Consider the following 17512-nt stretch of genomic DNA (forward strand, 5'->3'; position numbering starts at 1 on the left):
ATTGTGTGGTTAGAAAGAGAAATATCCGCAGGGATACAACAACGTTTATGGCCTGAAAATGCTGGTCCCTTGGGAATTCTTCAAGCTCTAGCGGATGGGACAAAACTGCTTTTCAAAGAGGATCTTCTCCCATCTAGAGGAGATATTCGTTTATTCAGTATCGGGCCATTCATAGCGGTCATATCAATTCTACTGAGTTATTCAGTAATTCCTTCTCCTATAATAGTACAAGCTCCCATCGCAATGACATATTTTGGTTCGGGCATTTGCTCATATAATCTCACTAAAGAAGGCGCCATTTTCACTGTTATTGTGCCGGCTGTTAAAATTAGGTCGCATGTCCAAAAGTAAACCAACCCCTTGGACTGCTACGAAAAACACCATTGGATTTCAAATTAGTACGATCTAATTAAAAAATTTCACCCAATTGGGCACGTCTAGCATATTTTTTCGCAGTATCTATGTCAGTTTTTCTGTATGAATATGAATGCATACAAAACAACTCACTTTCTAGATGATCCCTCTAGAAGAGGGGATTTTAAGAAATCCTTCTAGTTACTTCGTTCCCTATTTCTACTCGCAAGACCTACGTTGCCCGACGGAGGTGGCCCTTGGTGGTACCTTAGGAGAAGGGTGGAGATGGAGCCTCCCTTATATGTCTTCTTTGTTGCTTCTCCATTGTGTGTCTTCCTAAGGAAAAAGACAGCAGGAAAGAAGACAAAATAGGGAAGACGACAAAGTAGAAATTCTTTGACCCACTCTGACTTGGTTCGACTCGGCTGAGAACTCAGTCATTATCACTTTGACTCGCTTGTAACCCGATCGGGTTGACTAGGCCCATTGGGCAGGACTCGGCCCGTTTGACTCAGTTCGAGGCCCACTTAATTAGTTTTTTTTTCAGCTGTTTTGAAGTCATTTTAATTCTGAGTGTCGTTTATGGAATTTTTCTTGTTATTTGTGCTCTAAAAAAGTTGCTCTTTTTCTCAGGTGCTTTGGATTACTTAGATAGTCTCATTTATTAATCACTTTGTGCTTTGAGAATTATAAATAATGGTTAATACCTTGATTATCGAGCATGATTACGAGCATAGTGACATTTTCCCTTGATGAGGAATGCTAGCCTCAAGCTTCTATTGGTTGGTAAAGGCGCTAACTAGCAATTCATGAAGAGGTTTTTCTTTCATCTAATTTGTAATGCTTTAATTACAGCTTAAAAAGTTATCAAATGCATTGAAATCGGCGTGACATGGCCGCTTACCCTAAACAATAACTTGTTTCTAGTTAGAGTCCGTTTCACTTCACCTCCATCCCTATTTTCACGTCACACTTTTATCGGTTGTGCTTTACAATTGCTAATTAGAATCTGTTTCACCTCCACCCATATTTTTAGGTCGCAATTTTACCGGTTGTGCTTTACAACTGGTAATCAACCTATAATCTCTCTCTCTCTCTCTCTCTCTCTCTCTCTCTCTCTCTCTCTCTAAATGAACCGTTCCTTTGTTGTCCCCAACGTAAATAGGCCTTGGCCACAAATTCATCTCCATAGGATGATCCAAACTCTCCAATTAGCTTCTACATATAGGAGAGTTAGGATCATGGAGATGATGATATAACACATATTTTTAAGAACATTCAGTGGGCCTCTCTGTTCAAAGAACCGAATCGTTCATTTGATTTGTTGAGCTTTAACGTAAATAGGTTGTGCTCCAAAAATCTTCTCTAAGATCCTAATCATCCGATCTAATACGACGACACCATATAAGAATCCCATGGATAGAAGAGTTAGGATCAACCTAGGGAGATGATTTTCAGGGCAGGGCCAATTTACGTTGGGTTGCAACAAATGAATGGCGTGGATCTTTGAACAAAGTGAGCCCACGTTATTTTTTTTAAATATATTTTTATGGTGTCCACCATCCAAGATCTAAGCCATTCATTGTTGAGACTTCATGTTTGAGAGAGAGGGTGAGTTAGACCTTTCCATGTAGGATACGATCAGGAGGGGATGAAAGGGACAATCCGCATAGCTGCATTTGAGCAAGAGGGTGAAAGTTTTTCCATGACCTTTATGAGGTGGTTGTGACATTAACGGTTCAGGCAAAGTAAGGTTTGCAATGCAATTCTAGAGTCGGTAGCCACGTTATCGATGGACATGGCACAACATGCATGATTTGTTGTGCTTCGTGCAACCACGGACAATATCTTGATTCCCTCTTTCCAAGTTGAAGCATTTTATCGAGTTCAAGGAGCTCATTTCTAGCCTCGTTAAGAACACACTCTGATTCTTTTTGGCAAATTATTATGCTACACTTCTTGTGTTTGTTACAACTCACTGATGACATATGAAGATACTGTCAATATAACACCTGCAACTAATTAGCAATTGTAAAGCACAACCGATAAAAGTGTGACGTGAAAATAGGAGTGGACGTGAAGTGAAATGGACTCTAATTAGAAACAAGTTATTGTTTCCAGTAAGCGGCCATGTCACACCAATTTCAATGCATTTGATAACTTTTTAAGCCGTAATTAAAGCATGACTAATTAGGGGAAAGGAAAACCTCTTCCGAAATTGCCAGCTAGCGCCTTTACCAACCAATAGAATCCCGAGTGTCCTCAAGCGGCTAAATAGCCGCTTGAGGCTAGCATTCCTCTCATTAAAAAGATTTTTAATTGATATTTTTCGAGGAACGAAAAAAATGTGAATGTGTGAATGAAAAAGCAGTTGATGTCATGTTATATTTTCATTCATAGTGATTTAATGACATAGAAAATCCCTGTTTCTTCTTTCTTGTTTTGTTCTCTAGGTTGCCCCTTCTCGGGTTCTCCCTTGTCATTTAATACAAATCGCTATTTCAAAAAAAAAAATGACATAAAAGAATGTTGTGACTTACCTCATCCGAGGTGAGAAATTGAATGGAAGCAACTATAATATATGGCGTCGAAAGATCCAATATATCTTGGATGCTGAAGAGTATCTAGAATTACTGAATAATGACTTGGAGATCCCTGAAGAAGGTACCACTGCCCAATATCGATGCTAGATTAAAGGATACATGAACCGGGGCAAGAGGGATCTTAGTGCACACTTTATTGTTTTGTGTGACATGCACGACAATCTCACTGGTTAGTTCGAGTCATGTCAAACTGCAAAAGAGATGTGGGCTTAACCTGAAACGTGCATCTACAAGTATCTCAGCTACAAAATTGCATGCAATACCGTGCACTTTGACTCTTATAAGATGGCTCCTCATATCCCAATGAGTGAGCATCTTAAGAAGTCGTGACCTTAAAGACGTTGGGAATGCACTTGCCAATGAGCAGGGGATACACGCTATTCTGTGCTAATTGAAGAACTTAATTGTCGAAGGGGATTCTCTAAATGTAATCTGATGGTTGAAGGGTGGCGTAGTTCCTCCTTGGAGATTCTTAGCTCTTTTTGATGAAATGGAGGAAATAATTGCGGACTCAAATATTGATTTGAACCATGTTTGGAGGTCAGCAAATGAGAAGGCGGATTTGTTGGCTAGGAGAGGGGTGGAGAGCGATTTTTTGAGATGGTTTGATCATCTTCCTCCTTGAGGTGTCCTCTGAGTTGTGCTCTTTTTTCTGTTTCTTTTTTCTTTTTATATTCTTGGGTTTTCCCTTCTTGGGGCCCCTCTTTTATTCAATATAATTCGCAATTTCAAAAAAATAAAATAACGAGAGCATTAAAATATTCTCAGATTTGTCTCGTCATCAGAGCTAATGATGGAGCGCCTAGGTGTTAGATTCCAATTTACTATCCTCATGTACGAACCTAGCCATGGTAAGTGATGGGGTATGAAAAACAACAACTAATTACCTGTCGACACGTGGCCCCAGAAGGGCCCACCAAAAATCTAGCATCGGCCCAGGGGCAATCCTGTAATTACCTAAGAGTAGGTAAACCTAAACACACAAAAGGGCCAACACCTGTCCTAGGGTAGGTAATCCAACCACCCCATGTCTCCCTCTATAAAAGGCCTCTCAAGGCTCAAAGCAAGGGGTAATAACTTCTAAGCCACCACTCTTAAAATTTAGCTCTACACTCCTGCTCATACTGACTTGAGTGTCAAAGGGCCCGTCCGGAGCAACGACTCCGGGTTGGTCTTCTGACCTCGTTTGCTCTTGTGCAGGGCTCAGCTCCTTCACTTCAGCTCCTCGGGTCCTCCAGCCCAGCTCTTACGTCACTGTCGTATCTGTTACCGATTTTAGGCCTAACAGATTGGCGCCATCCGTTGGACCCCGAACTAAAAGCTGTTCGAATCCCCTATACAAAATGGCAGGGTGGAAGAGTGCTCGGGTACCAGCTGCACAAACTACCCGAGCCGTAATACCTCGCAGGACCCGGAGCGAGCGAATCGCCTCGCAGGTGGTGGCTCCCTCTGGTACAGTAGAGCAGAGCCCAGCTCATTCAGAACACCTCAATCCCACTCCCACTCCGGATCAAGTGCAAGCTCTCTTCAAACAAATGACTGCTCTTGTCGATCAATACCAACATCTGATGCAAGCGCCTCCCCAGCATCCCCAGAGGCCCCATGACCTGTACAGGAAAGGTCGAGTGCCCACAGGGGAGAGCCAGCGCGCCCTAGTGGAAACCGGACCCACCACTCCCCAAGGTGAGTCCATCATTCCAGAACCAGGCAGGCCCATACGGAACCTCGCCACCGCCAGAGGTCACGATCTCGCTCCACGCAGAAGCACCAAGCCAAGGAAGACCGAGCGCCGCGGGAAAAATCCCGGCATCATCGAAGGAGTCCGGAAAGTCACTCCGGCTCCGCCGCGAGCCCCTCAGTAGAGAAAAATGAGTCGTTTGTGCCAAGCAGACCGGAGGGCTGACCCAATGTTACGGAGGATAGAAGAGATAGACTACCATATAGAAGAGCTGGCAAAGGATCAAGGCCGGCCCGATGTGAAGACGTACTCAAGTAAACCTCCGTTTACCGATAATGTTATGAACGCGCCAGCACCCAGAGGGTTCAAAATGCTGACGGTTCCGCAATATGACGGAACCACCGACCCTGTGGACCACCTGGAGACGTTCAGGACTATGATGCTCCTCCACGACGCCTCTGATGGATTCCTCTGCAGGGCATTCCCGACCACACTGACCGGTGCAGCCCGGGACTGGTACTCGAGGATCAAGCCGAACTCCATGAGCAACTTTGAAGACTTTGGGGACGATCTGGTCCTCCATTTTATGAGCAGCCGGAGGCCGAGGAAAACAACAGCATCCCTAATGGCTTTGCGGCAGGAGGATAACGAACCTCTAAAAACATTCGTGAGCCGCTTCAACAGGGAGGCCCTCCAGTTGCCAAACTTAGGCCCCTCAGCCGCAGTAAATGCGCTCCTAGCGGGCGCGAAGTCTAATGACTTCCGGCGATCGATAGCTCGCCAAAACCCGCACTCAATGGCGGATCTGATGGCTGGAGCCGAGGAGTACCTAGCCGTGGAGGAGACTCTGGCAGCCTTAGATTCAAATCGGAGGAGGACCTCTGAAGAAAAGAACCCTACCAAGCTGCGTAGGGATGATAAAGCCCCGAGAAGAGAAAGATCCCCGCAGAGGAGGGAAGAAAATTACACCCCCCCAACACCTCTAGGAGAAGCATACTGGCCGCAATAGAGGGAGAAGAATTCGTAAGATGGCCAACCAGGATGATCTCAAAAGGAAATAAGAGAGACAAGTCGAAGTATTGTAGGTTCCATAGAGACCACAGGCACGACACAGATAAATGCTGGCAACTCAAGGAAGAAATCGAGCTGCTGATTAATCGGGGGTACTGTAGACACCCCATTTTGACCGTACCATAATCCCTCCCTATTTGAACAACCCCATCAAATCATTAAATTGGAACCCCAAATTCTACCTTAGAGCAGGTTAGGGTCCCACCAGGGTCCCTGTAAAATTTCGTCAGGATCCGAGCACGTTTGCCTAGCGAACGAGCTAAGACAGTATCGTGGTGCAAGTTCGGGGGGGTGAAATACGTCATTTCCCATGTGAAGGAGGGCATTCTTGGCAATTTTATATTGCTTCCTTCGCAAGCAATCGTTATGGGCCATTTGATCAAATCATAGGGTTAGGAGCATGTAGAGAGAAAATAATTTTATGCCCATGTCTTACCCGAGGCACCCCCCCCCCCCCCCTGTGCGATAAAAGGTATTAAAAATACACTAGTTGGGGGGCTGTCCAAAGAGAAATAAAGGAGAGTCAAAGATGTCATCCACCTTAAGACCATTTTCTCCACCCGAGCCGCCCCTCTGCAGTGTAAAAGAGAGTCATAAATACATTGGTAGGGGCTGTCCAGGGCAATTTAGGGTGGGCGAAAATTTCGGTTCCCTTATAAGTTCCACCAAATTAGGGTTGGAGAGGAGGGGGGGGCTCGTCATTTTTCTTCTCCCAAGAGGGAGCCTCATTTTTGCAGAGAACGAGAGAGAGAGTTCAAGAGAAGGGGATCTTTGGGTTTTCATTTTTTAGAAAAGAAGGGAAAAGAGGGGATTTGTAGAGGAGGCTCAAGCTCCGCCCACCACCACGACCCTCATCTTCACTTCAATCCCCATCATCTTCTCCGGCAACTTCGCCGGATCTCCGACCGGCCACCTCATCATCACCATCTTCTCGCCTCCCATCACCCTTCCAACCTCCATTTCCTTCCACCATCATCATCTTCCCCATCTACCAAACCCATTTTATTTATTTATTTTGTTCCCATCTTCATCTCCTCGGGTCCCATCTCCTCTTCTCCGATCGCCACCACCATGAAATCCGGCAAACCCATTCCAATCGCCATCTCCATCCCTCTGAAATTTTCTCATCCAAACCCTCTTTCTCAATCATCATCATCATCTCCTTCAAACCCCTGTTATCCTAAGCCCTATTGAAACCCATTTCATTTTCACCATTTCCAAAAACCGACCACCATCTTTTGCAGATTTTACCCAAACCAGCTCCAAAATCCACTTCATTTCCCATGTTCATCTCCAACCTCCATTGATTCCGGTGGCTTCGCCAAGGTCCGATCGTTCCTCCACGGCTGCTAGCTTCATCTTCTCCGGTGCCTCCTACCGAATCCGACCACCCACCTCAAGCGCCACCATCACCACATCAAAACCCACCTCTGCAATTTAATCTAAGCCTGCGCCATTTCCTTCTGTTTCCATCACCAACATCAACTCCCTGTTTTGGAAGCCCAAATCCATTTAGAGACCTCAAAGTCCCCATCTATTTCTGACCATTCTCCCGGAATCCAATCCGCTCTATAGCGCCATCAACCTTGCCAATAGCTATCTCTGTGCTCAATTCGAAAAAAGAAAGAAAGAAAGAAGAAGATAACTACTCCCCTTGTAAGTCTCAGGTAATGCTTATCTCTGGTTTCTCTTTAGTTTCAATATGATTTTAGTTGTTTTAATCTTTATTGAGGGGTTTACATTCATTACCTGTGACATCTTGATGCTCTATTTGATGTTTTGGATGCTCTAGTTTTACTCCTTTTCATATGATTTTTCTTTCATAATTCCAAGTTAATGAATTTTGGTCCAAATGAATTCCGGGTTTTAAGCTTTCTTCGAATTTCTGCAACATGTAAGTTCTGCAGCATATAAGTTTGTTGTTTTTGTCAAAATTTCAGTTCCATTTACTAGGCTTAAAACCCCAAATTCCTATCTCTGGCCTCATAGGTGTTAGTAAGTATATTCGAATGATTTGTTTATGTTTTAAGGTCTCAGAGATGGGTTTAGGCTGTTGAGTTTAATTCCGCTTCATTTTCTTTTGGTTGGCGATCCTTGGCATGAAGCATGGAGTTTGTTCTTCACTCTTTATCATTTATTATATGGTCATCAGTATGCGAATCTGATGGTGTGGAAATTTAGAGTTTTTCCCCGAATCCTACTTCTATACTCTTGTATGTGATTTCTTTTTCCATTTCAATTTTGAGTTCTATAGGCTAATGCTTTAATGAGTTCCGAGATGCCACACTGAGCATATGCATTGTCTGATACCCATATGGTTTAATTCCCCTTTGCAGACATCCTAAATTGAGTCCAATGGGCTAATATTTCTACACATCCTGTGGGATTTGCCTTCATTATACCTCATAGTCTATTGATTTTACTTCCAGTTCTCTTTATCCAGTTGTTGTTTCACTGCAACGCAGTCTTCACATTTTGGATCCTATCATTAGCTTGCATGTCATTTTCCAAGGACGCACCCACTTGCTTGGAGTTGCTTCGAGTGAAGGTCATTGAGAAAAAGTACTCCCAGGCTCTTTATTTCTCATTTAAGAAATAGTGTATTTCAACCAACCGGCGTTTGTGGGCTATGATGAGGCTACTCGGAGCCCCTCCTTTTTCTTTTTATCTTTACCCCTGTGGGTTTTGGCATCGATATTCGGGTTTATTTGGGATTTCTTGAGCAAACCCTAGTCATCTTGATTTTCCATTAGAGCTTAAGTTTTCGCAAGTTTTTGGCCTTTCCATCGATTTTTACGAATTTTCCTATCTCATCATTTTCTATAGGGTTTAGAGGTTTCTCCTTCTTCGAGATCATTCTTTGTGCGTTCCTTGGGATCCTTTTCGACTTTTGGGATTCTCTCGATTTTGGGTACGCTTTGTCGGGTCGGGCGATGAAGGCGCTAGCCCAAGCCCATTCTTAGGGGACTCGCTCAATCCAAGTAGCGCTCCCCTCTTTTGTTTAGTAGGCCTACCCAACCTTTTGGATTTCTTTTAACCATTTTTTTTTTAAAAGAACCCTTCTCTGGGCAATGATAAGGTTACTTGGAGCCCGTCTTTATGTTTTGTGGCTCACCGCTTCGCACTTGGATCTGCACAAGTTGACGTCCCCTGTATGCACTGAAATTTTTACTAATTGGGATTATCATAATATTTTGATATTTCTAATATTCTTATCTTAAGCATTGAGTTAGGTTCTGAAGACAATAATGAATGGACTGTTCAGGTGAGATTATCTTGAAGCTTATCATATTTGTTTAATTTTATTTAAATAAATGGTTTTAGGAAAGAAGGAGATCAGATGACTACTCTATTCGATATTATCGACATGAGTACTGTCTGATTTCAAGGCGGGATTAGAAATATTATCATGTGTATTATGATATCAGATGATTACTTTAGCATCATCTGATTTCATCCCCATATTGGGGTGGTGTTTGTGTTTGGGCATAGAAGTGTTTGATATTGTTTTTGCTTTATTAGGCTATCCAACGGCTGGTCTGGACTAATTAATGTTGTTTATCATTTTATGATTTCTACAGGTTGTGCACTCTTTAGTTGTAGATCATATTTTACTGATATTTGATTTGTTTTTTATAATAATTGATTGAAAATTTGAGATTATCTGGTAGCCTTTTCTTCTCTCTTTGATAAACTAACACAGTCTTATAGATTTCTGTTAAATTTCTTTAGATACTAGAATCCCCTCTCATTGCGAGGGCGATGAAGGCGCTAGCCCAAGCCCATCCTTAGGAGACTTGCTCAGTCCAAGTAGCATACCCCTCCTTTGTATATAGGAGACTTGCCCAGTCTCATTCTCTTGCTAAACCTCCTCTTTGTGCGTCGTTTGGTTTTGGGAGAACACCCTACTCGGCTTGGCAGCATACCCCTACCCTTATGGGTATTGGGTTGCACATTTGTTGCACCCTAGGGCTAGGCAGCTGTCCGGCCCGGCTGGGTGTTTTACCTTTGCCAAATATGCACAGGGTCTCTTATTCCTTTTTACGTCATTTGTGTCTCGGAGACAAGCTTTGTCTCATGTAGAGAGTTTCCCCTTTAGGAGGCTTACCTAGCCTCATGTTAGAGTGGCCTCTTCTTTTAGAGTGAGTCTTTGACTCGGTAGTGTTATTAGAGAGTCTCTAACTCATTTGTTCCTCTCTTAAGTGTTGTTAGTTCGGAGTTTCTCCTTTAGAGTTGTTGATTACTTCGCTTTGATTAGAGGCTAACTCAGTCTTATTAGAGCTTTGCTTGCTTGGGATCTTGGATCGTTTTCTCTCTTCTTGGGACGCTATCTTTCTTGTTGTGGTTCGTCTCTTTGAGGCGTTAGTTGCTTGTTTGGGGTTTTCCCTTTTTTGCTTTAGGGCTTTGCCCTAGTTTATGGTTATGCTTGTTTGTTCTCTGTAAGAGTAAATTCATCTAAAGGTCCTGAGCATTGGAAAAGCTTTAAAATCCAAAAACATTAGAAATTTAAAACTCAAAAACATTTGAAAACTTTAAAAATATCAAAAACATTTGAAAATATAAAAAACCTTAAAAAATCTGAAGTGTGAGTGTTTCTTTTAGAAGCGTAGTTTGAGAGTTCGATTTTCGAACTACGTTGGGTTGATCCTCTCTCACGAGGTACGTAGTGCAGCTTGGGATTCTTATCCCAAGTCCAGCCAAACTTTGTAAATAAATGCTTTAACCCTTTTTCTTCAAAACTTTGTTTTCAACAAGATCTTCCTCTAGAGTTAGGAGTTTGTCCTTGATAGAGAGTTTTAGAGTTAGGAGTTTGTCTTTTGTTGTGTGCTTGTTGTGTGTTTGTGTTAGAGTTAGGAGTTTGTCCTAGCTAGGAGCGCCTCCGTCCGGTCAGTTGGCAATTCACATCGCCGACTGATGACCAGGTCTAGAATGCGCTAGTGATCCCATTATTTTTCTTAGGAAATACAGCCTAGTTACACATAGGTTGTAGGAACCACCTGCATTAGCTTAGGGCTAACCTGCATTTAGTTAGGGCATATAGGGTGTCCTAAATCTACAATTCACTGGAATTTAAATAATTGTTCAAGAAGCTTTAATAATTAGTCCGGTCTTTTAGATCGAGTCTAAGATAGAGGTCTAGGTGTCTTAGGCATCCTAGCTTAGAATATGCGCGAAGAACTACGTTGCCTTGATTCTCGTGGAGGCGGGGATACGTAGGCTTCTTTGGATGAACATCAGACCATCCGAGGACTCGGGCTAAATCATTTAGAGTCTTAGGATTTGTTGTGTTATATTGCATATTTTGTTGTGTTTTCTTACTTTCTTGTGCAGACCTATACCTTTAGCTGTAGCATGCATGTGTTTGTCCACCAGAACTTAGACACCTATTAGCATGTCACTCATAACCTAGTTATCATTAGGTGACATTTATTTCGGTTCTTTTGTGTGTGCTTATTTTCATCTCCGAGACATGCATGATTAGATAGACGTTTTCTCGGAGATGCGTGTTCCCATTTCATATGATTTTCGCTTGAAACTCTTCAAGGTTAATAATAAATGGCATAAGAGACCAAGTGTTCGCACTCGGGCGAATTGGGGGCGCTCTTCGGACCTTCTCCATTCGTCATCAGGCACGGACCTTCTGTATCTCTGGTTATCCATTGCAAACAGAGCATTTGTTTTGGTTCCATGGCGTGTCCATGGATGGCGACTCTGAGTTATTTTTAGGTACATCTTGGTTTCGAGCCCTGGCTCCTGATCAGGATGTATCTCATTCGTTTTGTATCGCCACTCATGCTATGCTGTGAGGGTGGCACCTGTTTCGAGAGTTCCTTGGTAGAGCTCTCCTTCACTTTGTGGAGATCCAGAGGGTGTTAGGGACCCGTTCCCTCACCGTCCTTGGATCGGGTTCCACAGGCTGGCGACTCTGCTGGGGAGTTCTTGAAACATTGCCTAACTCTTTAAAAATGCCATTTTTATTAACTTTGGTGAAATTTGAGCTAAAATCATTTTAAATGGGAATTCTATCGTTAGAATCCAGGGGCACCAGATAGGTGAGTAATTAAAACGAGGGATTCACACACTGCACATCATATGTTCTCATATTGTTTATTCTTTATTTCTTTCATTGTTTTTCATTATTATTGGCTCTGCGAAAATAGATACAGTGCGTACCAGACTGGGAGATCTTTACCCTGACGGAACTGCTGGATCTATTTTCAAGCTATGCGCCGGTGCTGCAGCCGTAGACATTGGGCGTACTTTTATCTACAGCAGCCGATGAGCAATGAAGCTTAATATGTATAACAGGTACCTAAAAAGGTATGTTAAAAGTAATGGTGATGGAAAAGAGCGCAGGGGGAGAAGCCCTCATGGCGAAAGCCCTCGACGACCCCCACCGTTTCTTGTGTGGAACCAATCTCCCCAGTCATCCACTCCACAGCCGAAGATACACCAATCCCAGCCCAAGGGGGTCATCAACACAATTATGGGCGGACCAGCCGCCGGGGGTACATCATCTACTGCTCGAAAAGCCTACGCACGCCGAGTCAACGCCGTGCACACGTGCAGCAAGAAGATAAGGACAGAGAACGAAATCTCCTTCTCAGACGCAGACCTCGACAACTTGATACTCCCCCATGACGATGCCCTGGTCATAACCATGCTAGTCGCGAACTGGGAAGTGAAGAAGATCCTCGTCGACAACGGGAGTTCGGCCGACATTCTCTACTACCATGCATTCGAGCAGATGATGATCGGAAACGACCGCCTAAGGCCGAGGAACTCCGATCTGTTCGGTTTCTCAGGGGAGGTCGTGAAAGTGGAAGGACAGATTGAACTCCCAGTCCTCGTTGGAGAGCCGCCCTGTCAAGCTTTCACAATGGTCAACTTCCTGGTAGTGAGGGTCACTTCGGTCTATAACGCTATCTTGGGATGTCGAGGCCAGAACTTCATCCGTGCAGTCGCCTCAGTGTATCACCAGAAAATCAAGTTTATAACGCCAAACGGCGTGGGAGAAGTCAAAGGAGATCAACCACAGTCCAGGGAGTGATATACCATGGCACTCAAAGGCAAAAATGCATCAGAATCATCGCCGATTGAGCTACTTGATCTGAGAGACGAAGCCCAGGTGACTGAACCCGCCGAAGACCTCAGAAAATACTATCAATAGCCTGCCGCCCGACACAAAAGCGGATGCCATTGTAATTACGCTTGTGTGGATAATGAAAAAAGGCTACTGCTTCTTTGCGAAGTTCCGAGTTCCTCAGATCATGCCGCTGCTTGGTTCGCCCCGGCTCGTCTCCACAAAGACCGGGAGCGCACTCCTGGTAGGGAACGGGCCCGCGCAGAAAAACCAAACCATCTCAGAAACCTAGTTCACTAAAACTTGGGTACTCGCTGCTTGGTTTGCCCCTGCTCGTCTCCACAAAGACCAGGAGCGCACTCCTGGTCGGGATCGGGCCCGCGCAGAAAAACCAAACCATCTCAGAAACCCAGTTCACTAAAACTTGGGTACTCTCTGCTTGGTTCACCTCGGCTTGTCTCCACAAAGACCGGGAGCGCACTCCTGATCGGGAACGGGCCCGCGCAGAAAAACCAAACCATCTCATAAACCCAATTCACCAAAACTTGGGTACTCGCTGCTTGGTTCGCCCCGGTTCGTCTCCACAAAGACCGGGAGCGCACTCCTGGTCGAGAACGGGCCCGCGCAGAAAAACCAAACCGTCTCAGAAACCCAGTTCACTAAAACTTGGGTACTCGCTGCTTGGTTCGCCTCGGCTTGTCTCCACAAAGACCGGGAGCGCACTCCTAGTCAGGAACGGGCCCGGGCAGAAAACCAAACCCTTGCAAAAACCCAAGTTCAATAAAACTTGGTCATCCGAAGCCGTTCAGAGCATACATGGCCGGACATGATATTTCACTTCAAAATCCTGGTCGTCCTAAGCAGTTTAGAACATCTCCAGCCAGACTGGATATAACGCGTGGGTAAAACTTAACCTGAAGAAGGGTAAGTTGTAGCTCATCTGTTTTTCAGCCGACCTGAGATGGACGACTGAAATGGCTGACCTGAATCAGTTTTCAGTTCATCCGTTCCTCAAGCAGACCAGGAAATAGCGCAATGTGCTACAGGAAAAAAATCTGGTCATCTCAAGCCGACCAGGATATAGCTTGATTCGATAAAAGACAAAATTCAGTCCGGCCCCAGCTGGACAGAATATGGCACGTCTGCTAGACGACAAAAATCAGTCCGGTCCAAGCCGGACAGAATATGACGTGCTCGCTAGATGACAAAAATCAGTCCGGCCCAAGCCGGACAGGATATGACGCATCCGTAAAATGATAAAAATCAGTCCGACCCAAACCGGACAGGATATGACGCGTCCGCAAAACGATAAAAATCAGTCCGGCCTAAGCCGAACAGAATATGACGCGTCCGCTAGACGACAAAAATCAGTCCAGCCCAAGCCGGACAGGACTTGGCCGGACAGATTTTTCGGACAGATTCCCCAGGCCGGCCAAACGGCTTAGCCGGACAGATTTTCCAGGCCGGACAGACAGCTTAGCCGGGCAGAATATGACGCATCCGCTAGACGACAAAAATCAGTCCGGCCCAAGCCGGACAGGACTTGGCCAGACAGATTTTCCGGACAGATTCCCCAGGCCGGACAGACGGCTTAGCCGGAAAGAATATGACTCGTCCGCTAGACGACAAAAAACAATCCGGCCCAAGCCGGACAGGACTTGGCCAGACAGATTTTCTGGACAGATTCCCCAGGCCGGACAGACGGCTTAGCCAGACAGATTTCCCAGGCCGGACAGACGGCTTAGCCGGACAGCGTTTCCGGACAGATTTCCCAGGCCTGACAAACGGTTTAGTCGGACAGATTTCCTAGGCCGAACAGACGACTTAGCCGGACAGAATATGACGCTTCCGCTAGACGACAAAAATCAGTCCGGCCCAAGCCGGACAGGACTTGGCCGGACAGATTCCCCAGGCCGGCCAGACGGCTTAGCCGGACAGAATATGACGCGTCCGCTAGACGACAAAAATCAGTCCGGCCCAAGCCGGACAGGACTTGGCCGGACAGATTCCCCAGCCCGGACAGACGGCTTAGCCGGACAGATTTCCCAGGCCGGACAGACGGCTTAGCCGGACAGAATATGACGCGTCCGCTAGACGACAAAAATCAGTCCAGCCCAAGCCAGACAGGACTTGGCCGGACAGACGGCTTAGCCGGACAGATTTCCCAAGCCGGACAGACGGCTTAGCCGGACAGATTTTCCAGGACGGACAGATGGCTTAGCCGGACAGATTTTCCAGGCCGGACAGAAGGCTTAGCCGGACAGATTTCCCAGGCTGGACAGACGGCTTAGCCCGACAGAATATGACGCATCCGCTAGACGACAAAAATCAGTCCGGCCCAAGCCGGAAGGACTTGGCCGGACAGATTCCCCTAGCCGGACAGATTCCCCAGGCCGGACAGACGGCTTAGCCGGACAGATTTCTTAGGCCGGACAGACGGCTTAGCCGGACAGAATATGACGCGTCCGCTAGACGACAAAAATCAGTCCCGCCCAAGCCGGACAGGACTTGGCCGGACAGATTTTCCGGACAGATTCTCCAGGCCGGACAGACGGCTTAGCCGGATAGATTTCCCAGGCCAGACAGACGGCTTAGTCGGACAGTATTTCCGAACAGATTTCACAGGCCGGACAGACAGCTTAGCCGGACAGAGTTTCCGGACACATTTCCCAGGCCGGACAGATGGCATACCGGACAGATTCTCCGGACAGTTTTGCCAGGCCCGACAGACGGCTTAGCCGGACAGATTTTCCGCTCCGCTTCTGGCCGTCCGAGGCAGGGCAGACGGCTTGGCCGGACAGGTTTTCCATCGAGCCATCCCGAACACCGGCTCATTCTACCATTTAAGAATACAACTCCTCACACTTCCCAAAATCACTACAATGACTTGGAGAACTGGGGGGCAACTGATGGGGTATGAAAAACAACAACTAATTACCTGTCGACACGTGGCCCCAAAAGGGCCCACCACAAATCCAGCATCGGCTCAGCGGCAATCCGGTAATTACCTAAGAGTAGGTAAACCTAAACCCACAAAAGGGCCGACACCTGTCCTGGGGTAGGTAATCCAACCACCCCAGGTCTCCCTCTATAAAAGGCCTCTCAATGCTCAAAGCAAGGGGTAATAACTTCTAAGCCACCACTCTTAAAATTTGGCTCTACACTCCTGCTCGTACTGACTTGAGTGTCGAAGGGCCCGTCCGGAGCAACGACTCCGGGTTGGTCTTCTGACCTCGTTTGCTCTTGTGCAAGGCTCAACTCCTTCACTTCAGCTCCTCGGGTCCTCCAGCCCATCTCTTACGTCACTGCCGTATCTGTTACCGATTTTGGGCCTAACAGTAAGACTTTTAGGTCTGTACACAGGCTTAAGGTTAAGGCGCTCAAGTTACGTAGGATAAGCAAGCCTAGGATAAGTAAGCCTGCTCAGAAGGAAGGCAATGGTACCAAGCGCCGCAGAGGCAAGAGTGGTGGGAAGAAAGATATGTCTAAGATGTTGCATTACAACTACAAGTAACCTGGGACACTTCGCTCGTGATTGCAGTGAGTGAAGAAGGTATGAATTGACTTATTTGAGCCAACTTATTATTTAGTTTGCATCGAGGTCCTTATTGCTTATTCTGATCCTATGTCGGTTATCAATTTGGGACCAGCCAGACATGTTTTCAATAATCGAGTCGGACTCGTAGAGTTCCGACAAGCTCCAACAGGTAGCCGTAGGATGTACATAAGAAAGTAAGAAACAATAGCAACGAGGATGTGCTTGGCATTACCGCATTAGCACCTACCAACTAAGATTGCGCACATGGCACACATTGGTCTTGCATGAAGTCCATTACACGCCAGGAGTTCGTCGCAGTTTACTTTCTATACCTGCATTGGTTGGACTAGGTTTTTCTTTCCGTTTCAGTGTTGGTTATATTGGCACTCTTTTGGATAAAATTTTATTTGGACATAGTTTTATGTTTGATGAGTTGTTTAAATTGGATATGATCTTTTTTTTCATATGATCATTCATTTTCTCCTAATGTGTTTGCTTTAGGCTCTGTTCACTTGTTGTCGTGAGAAAAGAAAGGAAAGGAAAGGACCCAAAATTTTCTCGCGAATCGTTACTTTCCGCCGTTCGCTTCATTTCCCTAGAAAATCGAATTACGGATGTGGAAAAGTAAAAAAATTACATGGAAAATCTATTTTCCCTCTGAATCACGATTTTCCTTTCTCGCAGATTCTTGCAAAATCAGTGGGAAAACGCACGAGAAAATCTCATCGCGTGTCTCTCTCCTCTCCAAGCCCTCATTCGACGAAACCCTCGATGAACCCGCCGGCAACATCTTCTCCGGCGAGCTCCACCTCCAGCGAACAGTAGAAAGGTTAGTGCTCCTCTCCCCGACTCTCATTTTTCATTTTCTTCGAGATATTTTCTCGTATTTTCGTGGCAAAACGTTGCTAGGGCTCAGATTTCTCATCCCTCTCCCTCATTTTTTCATTTTTTTCACTGAATCTCTTCATTCCTTCTACGTTTTCCATTTTTTGTCGGATTTTGGCCTTTTTTTCTTACAAATATCCTCGACAAGGGTTCTGATCTACACTATTTTTTATTTTTTCCATGGAAATATCACTCTTAGTTGTTGAGAAACCTTTGGTCCATCTCTGCCATTTTTAGGGTTTATGAAGGTTGATTTCATTGCTGCAAAAAAAAGGGTTTCGGAAATGGGGTGAAGTTCT

Source organism: Tasmannia lanceolata, unplaced genomic scaffold, assembly GCF_043159265.1.
Source record: "Tasmannia lanceolata isolate RefF3 unplaced genomic scaffold, GAP_Taslan_0.1 ptg000023l, whole genome shotgun sequence".
In the NCBI taxonomy this organism is placed as follows: Eukaryota; Viridiplantae; Streptophyta; class Magnoliopsida; order Canellales; family Winteraceae; genus Tasmannia; species Tasmannia lanceolata.